The following is a 16,278-nucleotide window of genomic DNA, read 5'->3' on the forward strand; positions in this document are numbered from 1 at the left end:
ACAAAAAGTAAAACTAGAAACAAGCACCAAAATATCACTTTACAATTACAGACAAGACAAAACGTATACTTAGCTTTCATCTCTTCATTTTCCAGTTGTTTTCATCATTTTTAGACTTTTCTTTAAATGGAAGTACAGTGGCAACATGCATGTTTGCCTTCACACACTCGTTTAATCCATACAACATTCCATTCGTTGAAAAGAGATAGCACATAAACACTGTAAACGGCGATGCATGGTTTTGATATTATTGGCAAATTTTCACTTCAAGTTTAATTAGATACAAGCCAAATATAATTTGCACTATGCCAACGAATAAATTCCTAATGATTCAATCACTATAAAACTATGTGGAGCAGCTGCTCGAAAAACACTCTCCTTATTGTATGCAATAACCCCACACACTCCACACTTTCAAACCGTCGCCAAGACAGCGATAGAAAAAAAAACAAGAAAAAATAAACACTTTGGTGAATCTAAAAAGCAACGCAATAATATTCAATTTTTACAATTAAATTCACTTTTTTTTGTGGAACTTCACACTTTTCGCACTCAGCACATTGCAATAGAACCCCTGTATATATGTTTAACAATTCTTTAAGTGTAAAATAACCGAAAATCACCAAACAATGTGATGATTTCAAAGCAGGAACCAGCTGGCCAATCTTGATCACGGCCTCGCACAACTATCCGCGAACTTTTCCAAAAATTAAAACAATTGTAAATTTAGAAAATAAACTCACTCCGCGATAACATCTATAACGCACATGCACAACTAAATTAAACAATTTTTCTTCGGATACAACATGCGAGCGAAAAATATGTTGTGTCCGATTTCGGTCATGGCTTGCTTCCTCTCTACTTGAGAGTGGTGGCTGTAGATCGGATTTACTACTAAATGGAAAAACGTCTTAACTTGACAATGGACAAACTTAGAATCTACCTGCATTACAATCCGCAACTATAGGCTAAAAACTCACATCCGTAACATTATTGATACGAATTTTAATTATTTCGTTCTGATATTTGTTTCATTTTAAATTGCAGTGCTGTTTCAATTTTAACAACAGTCTTTTTATTTCTAAAACTGAACTAAAATTTTGTGAGAAATAAATCGTAAAAAGTCATTCCGCGTCGAACACTCGACAGAAACGGACGTGCAAAGTGGTCGTTCTATTACAATCCGGTCCGTGTGTACGAATAGCCAAACAAAAGAGTGTATTATTCAAGGCCATCAGTTGACAGTCGAGTCCGTGTCGCTGTGCTGAGTGATCTCACACCCGGCTCACTGCTGGTGGCTGTATTGGTGCTGCTGTACTGGTGCTGCTGGCTGCTTTGGGTGCAGCTTCGAACGATCGGACAATCACTGCTGGAAGGAAGAAGTAAAGAGGTACGTGTTCTTGTCAGCGCTAGTGCGCTAGTGCGCTACATTTAGCGCGATGGATATAGATCCCTCGCCTCCCGTGCCACCCTCCCTGAACCCCCCTGACCCTGACCCTTCTGTTACCCCCTCCCCTGTTCATTCTCCAGTCCCCCCTCGCCCCAGGCTTTACCCGGACGGATCTCAACAGGGCAGCTATACTGTTTATTTTCGTCCAAAGGCAGGAGTGAATTCAAAGCGATTAAACATACTGCAAATTTCAAAAGACCTGACGAAGGGGTACAAGGCCGTGACCGAAATTTCCAAGGTCCGACCTAACAAGCTCCGTGTCGTGGTCAGTGATCTGACACAGGCCAATGCTATCGCTTGCTCTGAGCTCTTCACACGCGAGTATCGCGTTTACATACCCGCACGAGACGTGGAGATCGACGGTGTCATAACCGATTCGAGTCTGTCTGTAGAGTGTATCCTAAAAAGCGCAACCGGTTGCTTCAAAAATACCGAAACACAGGCGAAAATTTTGGATTGTAAGCAATTGCGGTCCATGTCTCTCGTCGGCGGTAAAAAAGTTTACACTCCGTCAGACTCGTTTCGCGTTACGTTTGCCGGATCTGCACTCCCTAGCCACGTCTCGATCGACCGGGTTCGTCTGCCTGTGCGATTGTATGTACCCCGTGTTATGAATTGCACCAATTGCAAGCAGTTAGGCCACACAGCCGCCTACTGCTGCAATAAGGCACGATGTAGCAAGTGTGGGGAGACTCATGCAGAAGATTCTTGCAGTGTTAATGCTGAAAAATGTATTCACTGTGGGGAAAACCAGCATGAGCTCTCCACATGCCCGGTGTACATGCAGCGCAGAGATGAAATCAAGCGGTCACTTAAGGAGCGTTCAAAGCGTTCTTACGCTGAGATGCTTAAGAAGACCGTGACCACTTCTACCATAACATCGAACCCCTTTGATCTGTTGCCCTCTGATGAAACCGATTCTGACGATTCATCAGCGGGAACATCTTATGCCAATCCTGGGGAGTCTAGGAAGAGGAAAAATGCTTCTTCTCCTAAACTTCCCCGTAAAGGTCCTAAGATTTCCCAAAGTGTAATGAAAAGTACGAACAAACCAAACAGTGCTGCGGAAAAACCGAAGCAAACTCCTCCTGGGCTTGCAAATTTAAAGTCCCAGAAGGAGTTCCCAGCACTGCCAGGAACATCTAAAACCCCAGTTGTTCCTTTTGCACATCCAGTTGATGAAACAAACTCTGGATTAGTGAAATTTTCTGACATTGTGGACTGGATTTTTGAAAATTTCAATGTACCCGATCCAATTAAAATTTTTCTTACAGCATTCCTTCCAACAGTTAGATCATTTTTGAAGCAGTTGACTGCCCAATGGCCCCTCCTTGCAGCGATTGTATCCTTCGATGCCTAATTCAACTGCGTATATGAAGGATTCTATCTCTGTCTTACAGTGGAATTGTAGAAGTATTTTACCAAAAATTGATTCGTTTAAAGTTTTGATAAACAAAAACAAATGCGATGCATTTTCCCTTTGTGAAACTTGGCTTACTTCAAATATTGATCTCAACTTCCATGATTTTAATATTATTCGCCTTGATCGAGACACCCCATATGGAGGAGTACTTTTAGGGATTAAAAAGTGCTATTCTTTCTATCGTATTAACCTCCCCTCGATTCCAGGCATCGAAGTTGTCGCATGTCAAATGACAATACAAGGTAAAGAGCTTTGTATTGCCTCAATATATATTCCTCCCAGAGCACAGGTTGGGCAACGGTTGCTCTTTGATTTAATAAAACTTCTTCCCTCGCCACGTTTGATTTTGGGAGACTTCAACTCTCATGGCGTGGCTTGGGGTTCCCCATACAATGATAACCGCTCCTCTTTAATCTATAACCTTTGCGATGACTTCGACATGACTATTTTGAACAACGGTGAAATGACACGTATCCCGAAACCTCCAGCGCGCCCAAGCGCTTTGGATCTATCCTTATGTTCGACGTCGCTACGGTTGGATTGCACATGGAAGGTAATCCTTGATCCTCACGGTAGCGACCATTTGCCTATTCTTATTTCAATTAATAACGGGTCAACTCGCATGCGACCAATTGACATTCCGTATGACCTCACACGGAATGTCGATTGGAAGTTATACGAGGAAATGATTTCAAAAGCGGTCGAGTCGATTCAACATCATCCACCACTTGAAGAATACAACCTCCTCGCGGGCTTGATTCTCGACGCCGCGTTGCAAGCCCAAACGAAGAAATATCCCGGCGTAACGATCAAAGAACGGCCTCCCACTCCGTGGTGGGACCAAGAGTGCTCCGATGTCTACACGCAAAGATCCGACGCGTTTAAGGCCTACCAGAAGGGAGGTATACCTGGCGACTATTTACGGTATTCGGAGCTTAATACCAAGCTTAAAAGTTTGGCTAAAGCAAAGAAACGCGGATATTGGCGTCGGTTCGTGAACGAGACGTCGAGGGAGACATCGATGAGCACTCTTTGGAACACAGCCCGAAGAATGCGGAATCGCGTAACGGTCAACGAAAGCGAGGAGTCTTCAAGTCGGTGGATATTTGATTTTGCCAGGAAAGTATGTCCGGACTCTGTTCCTGAGCAAAACATTGTTCGCGTTGCGTCTCCGGGCCACGACGCGATAGAATCACCTTTTACGATGGCAGAAATTTCAGTTGCCCTCCTGTCCTGTAACAATAACGCGCCTGGGTTAGATAGAATCAAATTCAACTTGTTGAAGAATCTACCCGGCAATGCCAAGAGGCCCTTGTTGAACTTGTTCAATAAGTTCCTGGAGCAAAACATTGTACCGCAGGATTGGAGGCAAGTGAAGGTGATCGCCATCCAAAAACCAGGGAAACCAGCTTCTGATCACAACTCTTATAGGCCGATTGCAATGCTATCCTGTATCCGGAAATTGATGGAAAAAATGATACTCCGTCGTTTAGACCATTGGGTCGAATCAAATGGTCTACTATCAGACACTCAATTTGGCTTCCGCCGTGCCAAAGGGACGAATGATTGTCTTGCGTTGCTTTCAACAGATATTCAGCTGGCGTATGCTCGCAAAGAACAAATGGCGTCTGCGTTCTTGGACATTAAGGGGGCTTTTGATTCCGTTTCTATTGACATTCTTTCGGGTAAACTTCACCGACAAGGATTTTCTCCAATTTTGAACAATTTTTGCACAATTTGTTGTCCGAAAAGCACATGCATTTTACGCACGGCGATTTGGCAACTTTTCGCATTAGCTACATGGGTCTTCCCCAGGGCTCATGTTTAAGCCCCTTTCTTTACAACTTTTATGTAAATGACATCGACGAATGTCTGGCAAATTCCTGCACGATAAGACAACTTGCAGACGACAGTGTAATCTCTGTTACTGGAGCCAAAGCTGCCGATTTGCAAGGACCATTGCAAGATACCTTGGACAATTTGTCTGCTTGGGCTTTACAGCTAGGTATCGAATTCTCTCCGGAGAAGACTGAGATAGTTGTTTTTTCTAGGAAGCATGAACCTGCTCAACTTCAAACACAATTAATGGGTAAAACGATTTCTCAGGTTTTGGTACACAAATATCTTGGTGTCTGGTTCGACTCTAAATGCACCTGGGGTTGTCACGTGCGGTATCTGATGAAAAAATGTCAACAAAGAGTGAATTTTACAATAACCGGACAATGGTGGGGAGCCCACCCAGGAGACCTTATAAGGCTTTACCAAACGACGATATTGTCTGTCATTGAGTACGGGTGTTTCTGCTTCCGCTCCGCAGCAAACACACATTTGATCAAACTGGAGCGAATACAATATCGTTGTTTGCGTATCGCCTTGGGTTGCATGCAGTCGACCCATACGATGAGTTTGGAGGTCTTAGCTGGAGTACTACCATTGAAAAACCGCTTCTGAAGCCTGTCTTCTCGCATTCTTATCAAATGTGAGGTCTTGAACCGTCCTGTGATTGAAAATTTTGAAAGGTTAATCGAACTTAATTCTCATACCCGTTTTATGACATTGTATTTCAATCACATGTCCCAAAATATTAACCCTTCTTCGAATATTCCAAATCGTGTCGACTTATCAAATACTTCTGATTCTACTGTGTTTTTCGATACATCCATGATAGAAGAAACTCGTGGAATCCCGGATCATTTACGCGTGCAGCAGATCCCTAAAATTTTTTCCAATAAATATCGAAACATCAACTGCGACAATATGTACTACACTGACGGATCACTTCTTGATGGGTCCACTGGCTTCGGTATTTTCAATAACAATTTAACCGTCTTCCATAAGCTCGATAATCCTGCTTCTGTTTACGTCGCAGAATTAGCTGCAATTCAGTACACCCTAGGGATTATCGAAAAAATGCCCACGGACCATTATTTCATCTTTACGGACAGTCTCAGTTCCATTGAGGCTCTCCGATCGATGAAAGATGTTAAGCACTCTCCGTATTTCCTGGGGAAAATACGGGAACATCTGAGTGCTTCATCCGAAAAGTCTACTCAGATTACCTTAGCGTGGGTCCCTTCTCATTGCTCGATACCGGGTAATGAGAAAGCGGACTCTTTGGCTAAGGTGAGCGCAACAAACGGTGATATTTATGTAAGATCAATTGCCTTTAATGAATTTTTCACGTTTGTACGTCAGAATACGATCATCAGTTGGCAAAATTCTTGGACCAAGGGGGAACTGGGAAGGTGGTTACATTCCATAATCCCCAAGGTATCGACGAACCCGTGGTTCAAGGGGTGTAGGTGTAGGTGTAGGATGTAGGTCGGGATTTCATTTGCGTGATGTCCCGGCTTATGTCCAATCACTATAGATTTGACGCGCTCCTCCGTCGTGTTGGGCTCGGGGAAAGTGGTATCTGTGCCTGTGGTGAAGGTTATCACGACATAGAGCACGTTGTTTGGTCATGCCCTGTACACCGTGACGCCAGGTCTAGATTAATAGCTTCCCTGCAGGCCGAAGGTAGGCAGCCGGCTGTTCCTGTTCGTGATGTCTTGGCGAGCCGTGACCTATCCTACATGTCCCTTATATACGTTTTCCTGAAATCCATCCACGCCCCAGTTTAGTCCTATCCCCTTCCGCCTACATCCAACCAAACGACAAGAACACGTTAAGACCCCGGATCCGGAAACAGCAATCAGACCCGCACGATACTCTCAAGGCCCAATGGAAACAACCCAATACGCCAGCCCGTAATATCTTGGCCCAGCAGCGGAACAAATTTAATATGCTGCTTACCTATGGCAATGAAAACCATCAAACAGCAAACCTGTGCTTTTAATGCAAAATATTCTAGCTTTAAGTTAGATTTAGTTTCAGCTCGTAGTCGGCAGCGAGGATAAAAAATTTGCTTTTAGTTATTAAGATACTTTAGAAAGTAAGCTACCAGATATAATTGGCGCCGTTAAACATTGAATTGTATTTGTGCCGTGTCAAATAAACTATAGATGAAGAAAAAAAAAAAAATCGTAAAAAGTGAATTTCATTTAGTTTCATTGAGCAGAAATTACGTATTATTCGAGCAGTTGAGAAAACAGATCTTCTAGCTCAAATTATCTGACAGTTTAGTGTGGATATAACGTCGATTTAAATATAGTTAAATCTAGCAGCTTCACAGTAATACATAAACCAGCATTAGACTTTCTAAATTATATTATAGAATGGGAGTAATAAAATCAAACATAGCATCTATAATTGTCTTTTTTTTATTCGTAGATATCTTGAACTCATATTCCATTTTAAAAGTGCATTAGTTTACTTAAAATATCATAAAAAAATGTGTGGCCGTGATAAAATCGAAACAGCACTGTAATGCAAAATTATTTTTACTTGAAAACTTTTTTGAATAGGATGTTATGTTATAAAAGAAACAGTCCTAAGAAGTGCCACAAACGGAACAATTTTTCAAATGCGCGATTGCTCATTCTGGTTCCAGAGATACTCATATTGGATAGTATTTGTTTATTTTAGGCTGTTTTTCACAAACCGGTAGTCGCCATCTTGGATTTCAAAATGGTATTTAGGATACTGGTTAAAGAAAAACTCATATTGGGTGTTATTTGGTCACTTTGGACTGTTTTTCAGAAGCCGAAAGTCGTCATTCTGGACGTTAAAATTGCCTGTGAAAGCAATTTCTGTCATCTGGGCGTAATTCTGGTTCCGAAAACATTCATATTGAATGGTATTTGGTCATTTCCGGCTGTTTGCCAGACACCGGAAGTCACCATCTTAAAATACAAGATTGTGTCTGTGATCAATTTTTAGCTTCTGTGCATCTTTCTGGTTCCAGAAATACTAATATTTAATGGGAATCGTCCATTTCAGGCTGTTTTCCAGAAACCGGAAGTTGCCATCTTACAATTCAAAATGTTGTCTGAAGTCGATTTGTGGCTCCAGTGCATCATTACGGTTCCGGAAATACCCATATTGGGTGGTATTTGGTCATTTGCCGCTGTTTTTCCGACACCGGAAGTCGCCATTTTGGATTTCATAATGGCATTTGGAGCAATTTCTGGATTTTGAACAGCATACTGGTTAAAGAAAAACTCATATTGGGTGGAATTTAAAATGCTATCTGTGGTCGATTTTAGCTACTGTGTATTATTCTAGATCCGGATATTATTATATTGGGTGGAAATCGGCCATTTTCGGCTGTTTTCCAGAAACCGGAAGTTGCCATCTTACAATGCAAAATGTTGTCTGAGGTCGATTATGGAACATATTTGTTACCACTAAAAACATTCACCTGCCAATATGGTTCCATTTAGTTGATTAGTTCGCGAGATGTGCACAAATTTGTGTTTCATCCAACTATTATGGACATATTAGTTACCCCTTAAAACATCCACATGACAAATTCGGTTTTATTTGCTTGGTTTGTTCTTGAGTTGTGCAGAAATTTATGTTTCATTTGTATGGGACCCCTCCCTTCCAGAAGAGGGAGGCGTCTCAAACTATCATAGGAACCTTTATCGGCAAAAACCCCTACATACAAATTTTCACGTCGATCGGTTCGATAGTTTTCGGGCCTATATGGATCAGACAGACAGACAGACTTGACTGCATTTTTATATGTAAAGATTACAACATCAATATTTTAGAACCTAAAGAGTGAATATACATTTATTGGATTGAAGCGTTCATGTAAATCTATTTTTACACATAAAAAATTTAATAAGAAAGGCTGGGTCTGCCCGCTAGGTGGATAAATTTAGGTTTTTTATTATATATTTTTTTTTTGAAAATAAAAAATTTGGAGTGAAGTAACAAAAAAAGGCTAGTTCTACAATTTTCCTAGCTTTGGAACATTTATTTGAGCCAATATTTTAGTAAAAGTAGCTGCCGGATTCTTTTCCTACTTAGTTTGTTTCTGCGTGATGTGACAACGTCCCGTTCCGAAGAAAATTTGTGCATTAAATTAAGCACAAACTCAGAACAAGCTGTGCGAGTCTATCAGTTGCAGGGCCAGCGGTTCATGTGGGTAGTATGGGTAGTAGTACCCACTCGGAAAATATCCCTTACCCACACGGAACTATCAGACAAAACCAAAAAAAATGTATTTTTTTTTGTTCATCTATAATTTATTTGACACGGTACAAATACAATTTTATGGTTCACGGCGCCAATTATATCTGGTAGCTTACTTTCTAAAGTATCTTAATAACTAAAAGCAAATTTTTTATCCTCGCTGCCGACTACGAGCTGAAACTGAATGTAACTTAAAGCTATAATATTTTGCATTAAAAGCACTGGTTTACTGTATGATGGTTTTCATTGCCATAGGTAAGCACATGTTCCGCTGCTGGGCCAAGATATTACGGACTGGCATATTGGGTTGTCTCCCTCGGGCCTTGAGAGTACCGTGCGGGTCTGATTGCTGTTTCCGGATCCGGGGTCTTGGCTATGCATACACAACCTCGAAAGGTAAAGGACCAAAATGCTGACGATGTGAGAAATTTGGTCATATTGCGAGAAATTGTCAAGCAAAAGAACCAGCAAAACGCAGCGGTTCAGACAGGAAAAGGGATGCTTTCTGCACCGTGTTGTCAGTGCGAGATTCAGACACGGACGACAGTTGGTATTTTGATTCAGGTTCTGCCAAGCATCTTACCAACAACAAGCAATTGTTGGAGAACTTGCGTGAAGGGGATGGTAGTATCTACGCGGCAAACAAGGGTGTAATGAAAATTGTTGCGGAAGGGTCTACCAAGCTTAAGCCCACTTGTAATTCAGAAACGATAGAAGTTCGAAATGTAGAACTAATTCCTGAGTTAGCAGTGAATCTACTGTCAGTAGGTAAGATTGCTGACCAAGGCCACACAGTTGTTTTCAAAAAGTCTGGGTGCGAAGTGATAAATCCCAGCGGTAAAATTATGGCTACTGGATGCCGCACAAACAAATTATATAGGCTAGAGCAGAAAAACTCTATGACGCTTGCGTGTTCAACTCGAGCAACAGCAAAGTTGTGGTATCGACGGATGGGACATCTCAGTTCCGGATGTTTAGTTAAACTTGGAAGAGGATTAGCTGTTGGTATCAATTACGACGCAGTGGATTGTGGAAGCTGCAAAATTTGCGCCATTGGAAAGCAAACGAGATTACCCTTTAACCATGTTGGATCACGGCTCAAATGATGAACTGGAACTCGTTCACTCGGACATTTGTGGGCCAATAGAAGAGACTTCATTGGGAGGCGCTCGTTACTATCTGTCATTTACAGACGATAAAACTCGTAAAATTTTCGTCAATTTTTTCGAAGCAAGCACAAGAGGAAGTACTGCAGAAATTCAAAGATTTTCGTAACATGGTCGAAAGACAGAGTGGTAAACAGTTGAAGGTGCTCAGAACGGACAATGGCTGGGAGTTCAAAAATAAGAGCTTTGAGAATTGTTTAAAACAATTAGGCATCCGGCATCAGACTTCAACGGAATACACTCCCGAACAGAATGGACTCGCTGAACGTGTCAATCGGACCGTGGTGGAACGAGCAAGGTGCATGCTATACGAAGCAAAGCTGCCGAAAACATTTTGGGCAGAAGCTGTAGCAACAGCAGTTTACCTCATTAATAGATCACCAACTAAAGGTATCGACACAACACCAGAAGAAGCTTGGACAAAACGGAAACCGAATCTGTCCCACGTTCGAATTTTCGGTACGACTGTAATGGCGCATATTCCAAAGCAGAAACGTCGAAAATGGGACCAAAAGGCTGAAGAGTGCGTGTTAACTGGTTATGACGACGAAACAAAAGCATACCGCTTGTATAACTTGAAAACAAGAACAGTCATCAGAAGCCGTGATGTAACTTTTATCGACGAGGGAATCGATGAGCGTGAAATGATAACAGTACTGAGACCAAAGGGTACAGAGCGAAACTATGTTCAGCTGGATTTCACAATGCCAGATGATGAAGTTAATCCCGAAACACTAGAAAATGATGATCATGACGAGAGAGAAAATGATGAAATTATTTCAAGTGATGAATCATTCGAGGATGCTGCTGTCACTGTAACAGACCCTGCGCTCCCACCACAACAAATTTCAAAACCGCCTAAATCACAGGCGTTGAGGCAAAGTGGTAGGGAGCGCTTTCTTGCAGGCAAGAATAAAGATTATAAATTGGAGACCAAAGGATTGCCGTCTTTAAAATTTACAGATAATCAAAAAACGATCTCGACTGTACAAATAACCGAGGAATCCACTGCGCCCTTATCGTTTTCAAATCAAAGACCTACTAGCAAATTGTTGTAAGAAGGGTTGATGCTCTGCGATGGAGGGCCCCTGCCCCGAGGCAAGTATTTAAATAATGCTGTTGGAAGTACCGAGTCTGGTGTCTGTTTTCAACAGTCAATTTTGGAAGATCCTGCCACGCATCAAGAAGCACTGTCCCGTGATGATGCGGAACGCTGGAAGCAAGCAATGAAGGAGGAGTACGAGGCCCTTATATCAAATGACACGTGGACATTTGCTGATCTACCAGAGGGACGCAAAGCAATCAAATGTAAATGGGTGTACCGCACAAAGCTAGATGGTAGCGGCAATATTGATCGGTATAAAGCAAGGTTGGTGATAAAAGGATACTCGCAGAGAAAGGGGGTGGATTATGAAGACACCTACGCTCCAGTTGTCCGTCACAGTTCTTTGCAGTATCTCTTTTCATTAGCAGCACGATGGGATCTACAGATCGATCGAATGGATGCTATCACTGCTTTTCTCCAGGGTAATCTTTCGGAAGAAATTTACATGGAGCAACCCCCTTGTTTTATGGTTGCACAAAATCAAACCAAGGTCCTCCGTCTGAATAAGGCGCTTTATGGTTTAAAGCAATCTAGTCGAGTCTGGAATACAAAGTTGAACACTGCGCTTCGAAAATTTGGCCTCGAGTGCACCGTGTATGACCCCTGTGTATACTACAAGATTAGCGAAGATAAAGTACTGTTCGTAGCGGTATACGTGGACGATGTTATCATTTTTACAAACTGCAAGTCCTGGAAAAATGAAATAAAGGCTAAGTTGAATCAGGAGTTCAAAATGAAGGACATGGGCTCGATTAAACACGCTCTAGGAATTCGAATTATGAAAACTGAAGATATGATTACTGTGGACCAGGAAACGTACGTTAAATCGGTATTAAGCAGATTCAATATGATGGATTGTAAGCCAGTGAACACGCCAATGAACGTAAGCGAAAAGTTAACGCAGGCAATGTGTCCGTCAACTGCGGAAGAAACCGAAGCTATGAAGGGCATACCGTATCGAGAAGCTGTAGGATGTCTTATGTACTTGGCCCAAAGTACACGTCCGGATATATGTTACGCTGTAAACATTTTGAGCCGTTTCAATTCCAATCCTGGTGAAAGGCACTGGAACGCAGTGAAACATTTATTGCGCTATTCGAAAGGCACATCGCAGCATTGTTTAACGTACCGTCGAAATGGAAACCCGACTATACAAGGGTTTGCTGATGCGGATTGGGCATCTAACGATGAGGACCGGAAATCAACTACTGGCTACGTATTTACAGCTCAAGGAGGTGCAATTTCATGGAGCAGCAAGCGACAGCAGACCGTTGCTCTCTCAACTTGCGAAGCCGAATATATGGTAATGTCGGCTGCAGTGCAGGAGGCGTTTTGGTGGAAGCGACTGCAGGGTTTATTTAAAGAAGAAAAACGGATCATGATTCACTGTGACAATCAAAGTGCTATAGCCATAGCTAAGAACGGAGGATATCACCCTAGAACAAAACACATAGACATACGCCAGCACTTCATCCATGATGCCTTAGAAAAAGAAGACATCCAAATAGCGTACATCAGCACACAGTAGCAGATTGCTGATAGCTTAACAAAACCGTTAACTGCTGCAAAATTAGTTCCATGCCGTGAAGCAATGGGAATCCTGAAACCATGAGTTGAGGAGGAGTATTAGAATGAATCAAGGCAACCCATGTTTAATATTTAGTTGTACCACAGTTAGCGAAAATAAAATATCTTTACTTTGTATTTAACCTTCAAACGAAACACACGTATTTTTCAATAAACTATGGCTATCATTATTCAAGTTCACATCGAAAATTCACGATCGATTTTTGTTGCAAATATATGCAGAAAAGTAGGTTTCAGGGTTTTCATGTCGTCGAACAATCGCTTTAAATCCGCTGACAATTTTCCGTTCAGCCCAAATGTTGTTGTTTCCTTCTGTAAAACTTTGCTCAAGTTCGCTAAATCACCGCTGTTGTTTGATATCTAGAATACTTTTAAATCCTCGATTCCAGCTTTAGTTACATTTCATTAGAAAGTGTCCAATCTTTTCCGTTTGTTGAAGATTGAGCTGTTAGGCAAGCATTAAACGAGGAAAATATTTGCTATATTTGGTACTGAATTTTTTGGGCAAAATATTTCTTCGGGTCAATATATATGCTATACTATTACACTATAGCAAATATTTGCACAAAACTCTATTTGCTTCAACGTAGCATAACCTGTTCGCTCATTTTTTATCGGACATATTTGCTATACCATTACCCGATGCATTATTTTCAAAATATAAACCGCGTAGCAAATCTAGTTTTCATTGGCAGAACAATATTTTAAATATATTTGACAAATTATTGCAGCAAGTAATTTGATATTACACGGCAAGTAAATATTGACCGTCATTTCAAGCAGATATTTGCTTCGTGTAATGCCCACTTGAAAGCTGCTATACATTTTGACGACGTTAGTATCGCGTTTTGATAAGATATTTTGTTTTATTGCAATATACATTTAATCTAACGAAATTTTCCGAGGAACTCTGGAATCCCGGGATTCCGAGAATAAATATTTCTTTTCCCAGGATCCGGGACTCCCAAGAAAAGGAAATTCCCGGGAAATCGATGCTGGGATTGCAAACCCTATTACTACTGAACGAAATTCGAAAATCTTTTTTCTCTTACACATTTCATTGGCACCCTATTGTTGATGCACTGTCGATTTGTCGTAGAATTATGCTCAGGTATCAGTAGGTTGCCTTCCCGTCTACGGTTTTGTCACTCATGAACCTTCCCTATTGCTTACTAGAGATACTCTACTCAACGGGTTCGGGTTCGAAAATTTTTGAAAGTGTCGGGTACGGGTCGGGTTCAGGTTTGATGAAAAAAAAAATTTCGGGTTCGGGTTTGAACTGCCGGGTTTAGGTCGGGTTTAGGTATGAAAACCCGAAACCCGACTGTAAAATCCATGAAATCTCGGGTTCGGGTCGGGTTTCATGGAAATAAAATTTTCGGTTTTGGGTTTGAACGAAAAAAAAAAGTTTCGGGTTCGGGTCGGGCTCGGGTTTCGACTGAAAAATAATTCGGGTTTGGGTCAGGTACGGGTTTTTAAAAACATCAAACCCAACCATCTCTATTGCTTACTACCCACTCGGGAAAATAATGTGACGCCGGCCCTGATCAGTTGTTTACTAGTTTCGAAGTGATAGCAGGAGCAAAATTGAAATAGCAAAAAAAAAGTAACAACCAATGTCTTTCTAATTTTATAAGAGCCATGTGATCAATTAAAGCTTATATTAAAGGTTAAAAAGGCGAGCTAGGCAATATGGGTTGACTTTGAATAAAAGCAGCGAAGAAAAGCGTTCTATGACTTAAATTGAATGATTTTTTGTTCACTGAAAATGTCCGGGGTCCGGAAAGCATTACCCGGTCCGTTCCGAAGTCCGGATTGCTCCGTTTCGGTCCGGTCCGGAAAATAAACGGACTTTGAAGGTTCCGGTCCGATCGGACTTCGGCCCGGACCGGACCGGACTTTTACCGGACCCTACCCGGTCCGATGTCGAACACTAATTAACTGTGTTTTGGAATATGTGAAGTGTTGATATTTATTACTTTAGGGATTGTAAAACACATCAAAGCCACCGTGAATCGTCAAAATGATAGACAAACCATACGCTAATGCAGACGATGCGTAAACGGATGTAACTTTTCGTAAGTCGAACATAAGCTTTTACTCATGTGAAAAATAGTGGGAGATTGTGTCCAAGACACGACCGTATAACTGACGTAGAACTACACGCTTCTGCTACGCTACGCGCTTCTGCTGAGCCATGTGATCAACCGGGCATGTGATTTATGCAGACCAAAAGCAAATCCGGAAAGCCAGCTGAAACTGGCGCAATCCGCTGCTGCTACTGTCACAACCTGCTACGTTACTGTCATCGATGAGTTGTCCGTCCGGTTCACCTTCCGCCTAATGGAATAGGCTCCGCTTTTTTGCTAAGTTTCACCTCATTCTCTCCTCTTTTTTTGAAGAATGATTTCATGATTCGCATTTCATTTTTGTATCCAGCAGAATAACACCGCAGTGCTCTCACACACGCAATAATATAACCCGTGTCGTGTTGCGGTTTGGAAGGAGGATCAAGCGATTCCTTTTGTTCTCTGTTGCGTGTTGCATCATGTTGCAACTGAGCAGCTAAGACATGACGAAATTCTGTTCATGCTGACTGATTGAATCGACTTCAAATTATTTCTGTGAAGTCGAAATCACCGCCTTTGTCAGGACGTTCTAACAGGGCAGTTTGCTGTTCAAAATCGGATATGATGATCGCCGGGGGACTTTGGAGGCTCTTTGACATCAAACACTGTAAAAACTGTATTCACACTGAGTAAATGGAACGACCGCGTCAGATTTTGATTGCTAGGATCCAGCACAGAATGTGTTGTTGCCAAATAAAGCACAACCGAAGCCGAAGCCCTCAGCCGGCAAATCGAAACTTTTTCTACTTCCACGCTGCTGCTGAGATATGTGATCAACCGGCAAGTGATTTGTTTAAGCCGAAAGCAAATTCGGAAAGCCAGCTAATACATGCGCAATCCACTACGCTATATTATTTTGTCGGCCTTTTTAGGGGAAGCCATCAAGCGACCAATCAGAGCAAGTAATTTTCGTTTCAACAGGGCTTAACAATTTTCAATAGTACAATAGTTCGCAAAATCAAACAACATATTTCTCCATTAGAGCGGATGTGTTTTAATTTTCTAAACGATTGCTGCAAGAACGTATAAAATCGATTAAAAACAAAATTGGGACAAATTTCATCCCCTTTTAGCTAACAGATTTCTAATTTACACCCCCAAGCCCTAGGCTAAAGAAAACCGTAGTTCTACGTAAAAAATTAAAATTCTTCTTCGTTGCTACATAATTTATTACAATCACAGGAATTCGATCTGAAGAAAATTGAAGCGATAAATTAGTAGAATTACCCTTTTTGAAACAATGTGTTTTGTCGGAGTAAGACCGTCACCCAGTGAGTGGGGTAAGCCCGGAATGGTTTGAGGTTAGTTGGATGTTACTAACATAAAAATTAAAA

Source organism: Wyeomyia smithii, chromosome 2 (genome assembly GCF_029784165.1).
Source record: "Wyeomyia smithii strain HCP4-BCI-WySm-NY-G18 chromosome 2, ASM2978416v1, whole genome shotgun sequence".
In the NCBI taxonomy this organism is placed as follows: Eukaryota; Metazoa; Arthropoda; class Insecta; order Diptera; family Culicidae; genus Wyeomyia; species Wyeomyia smithii.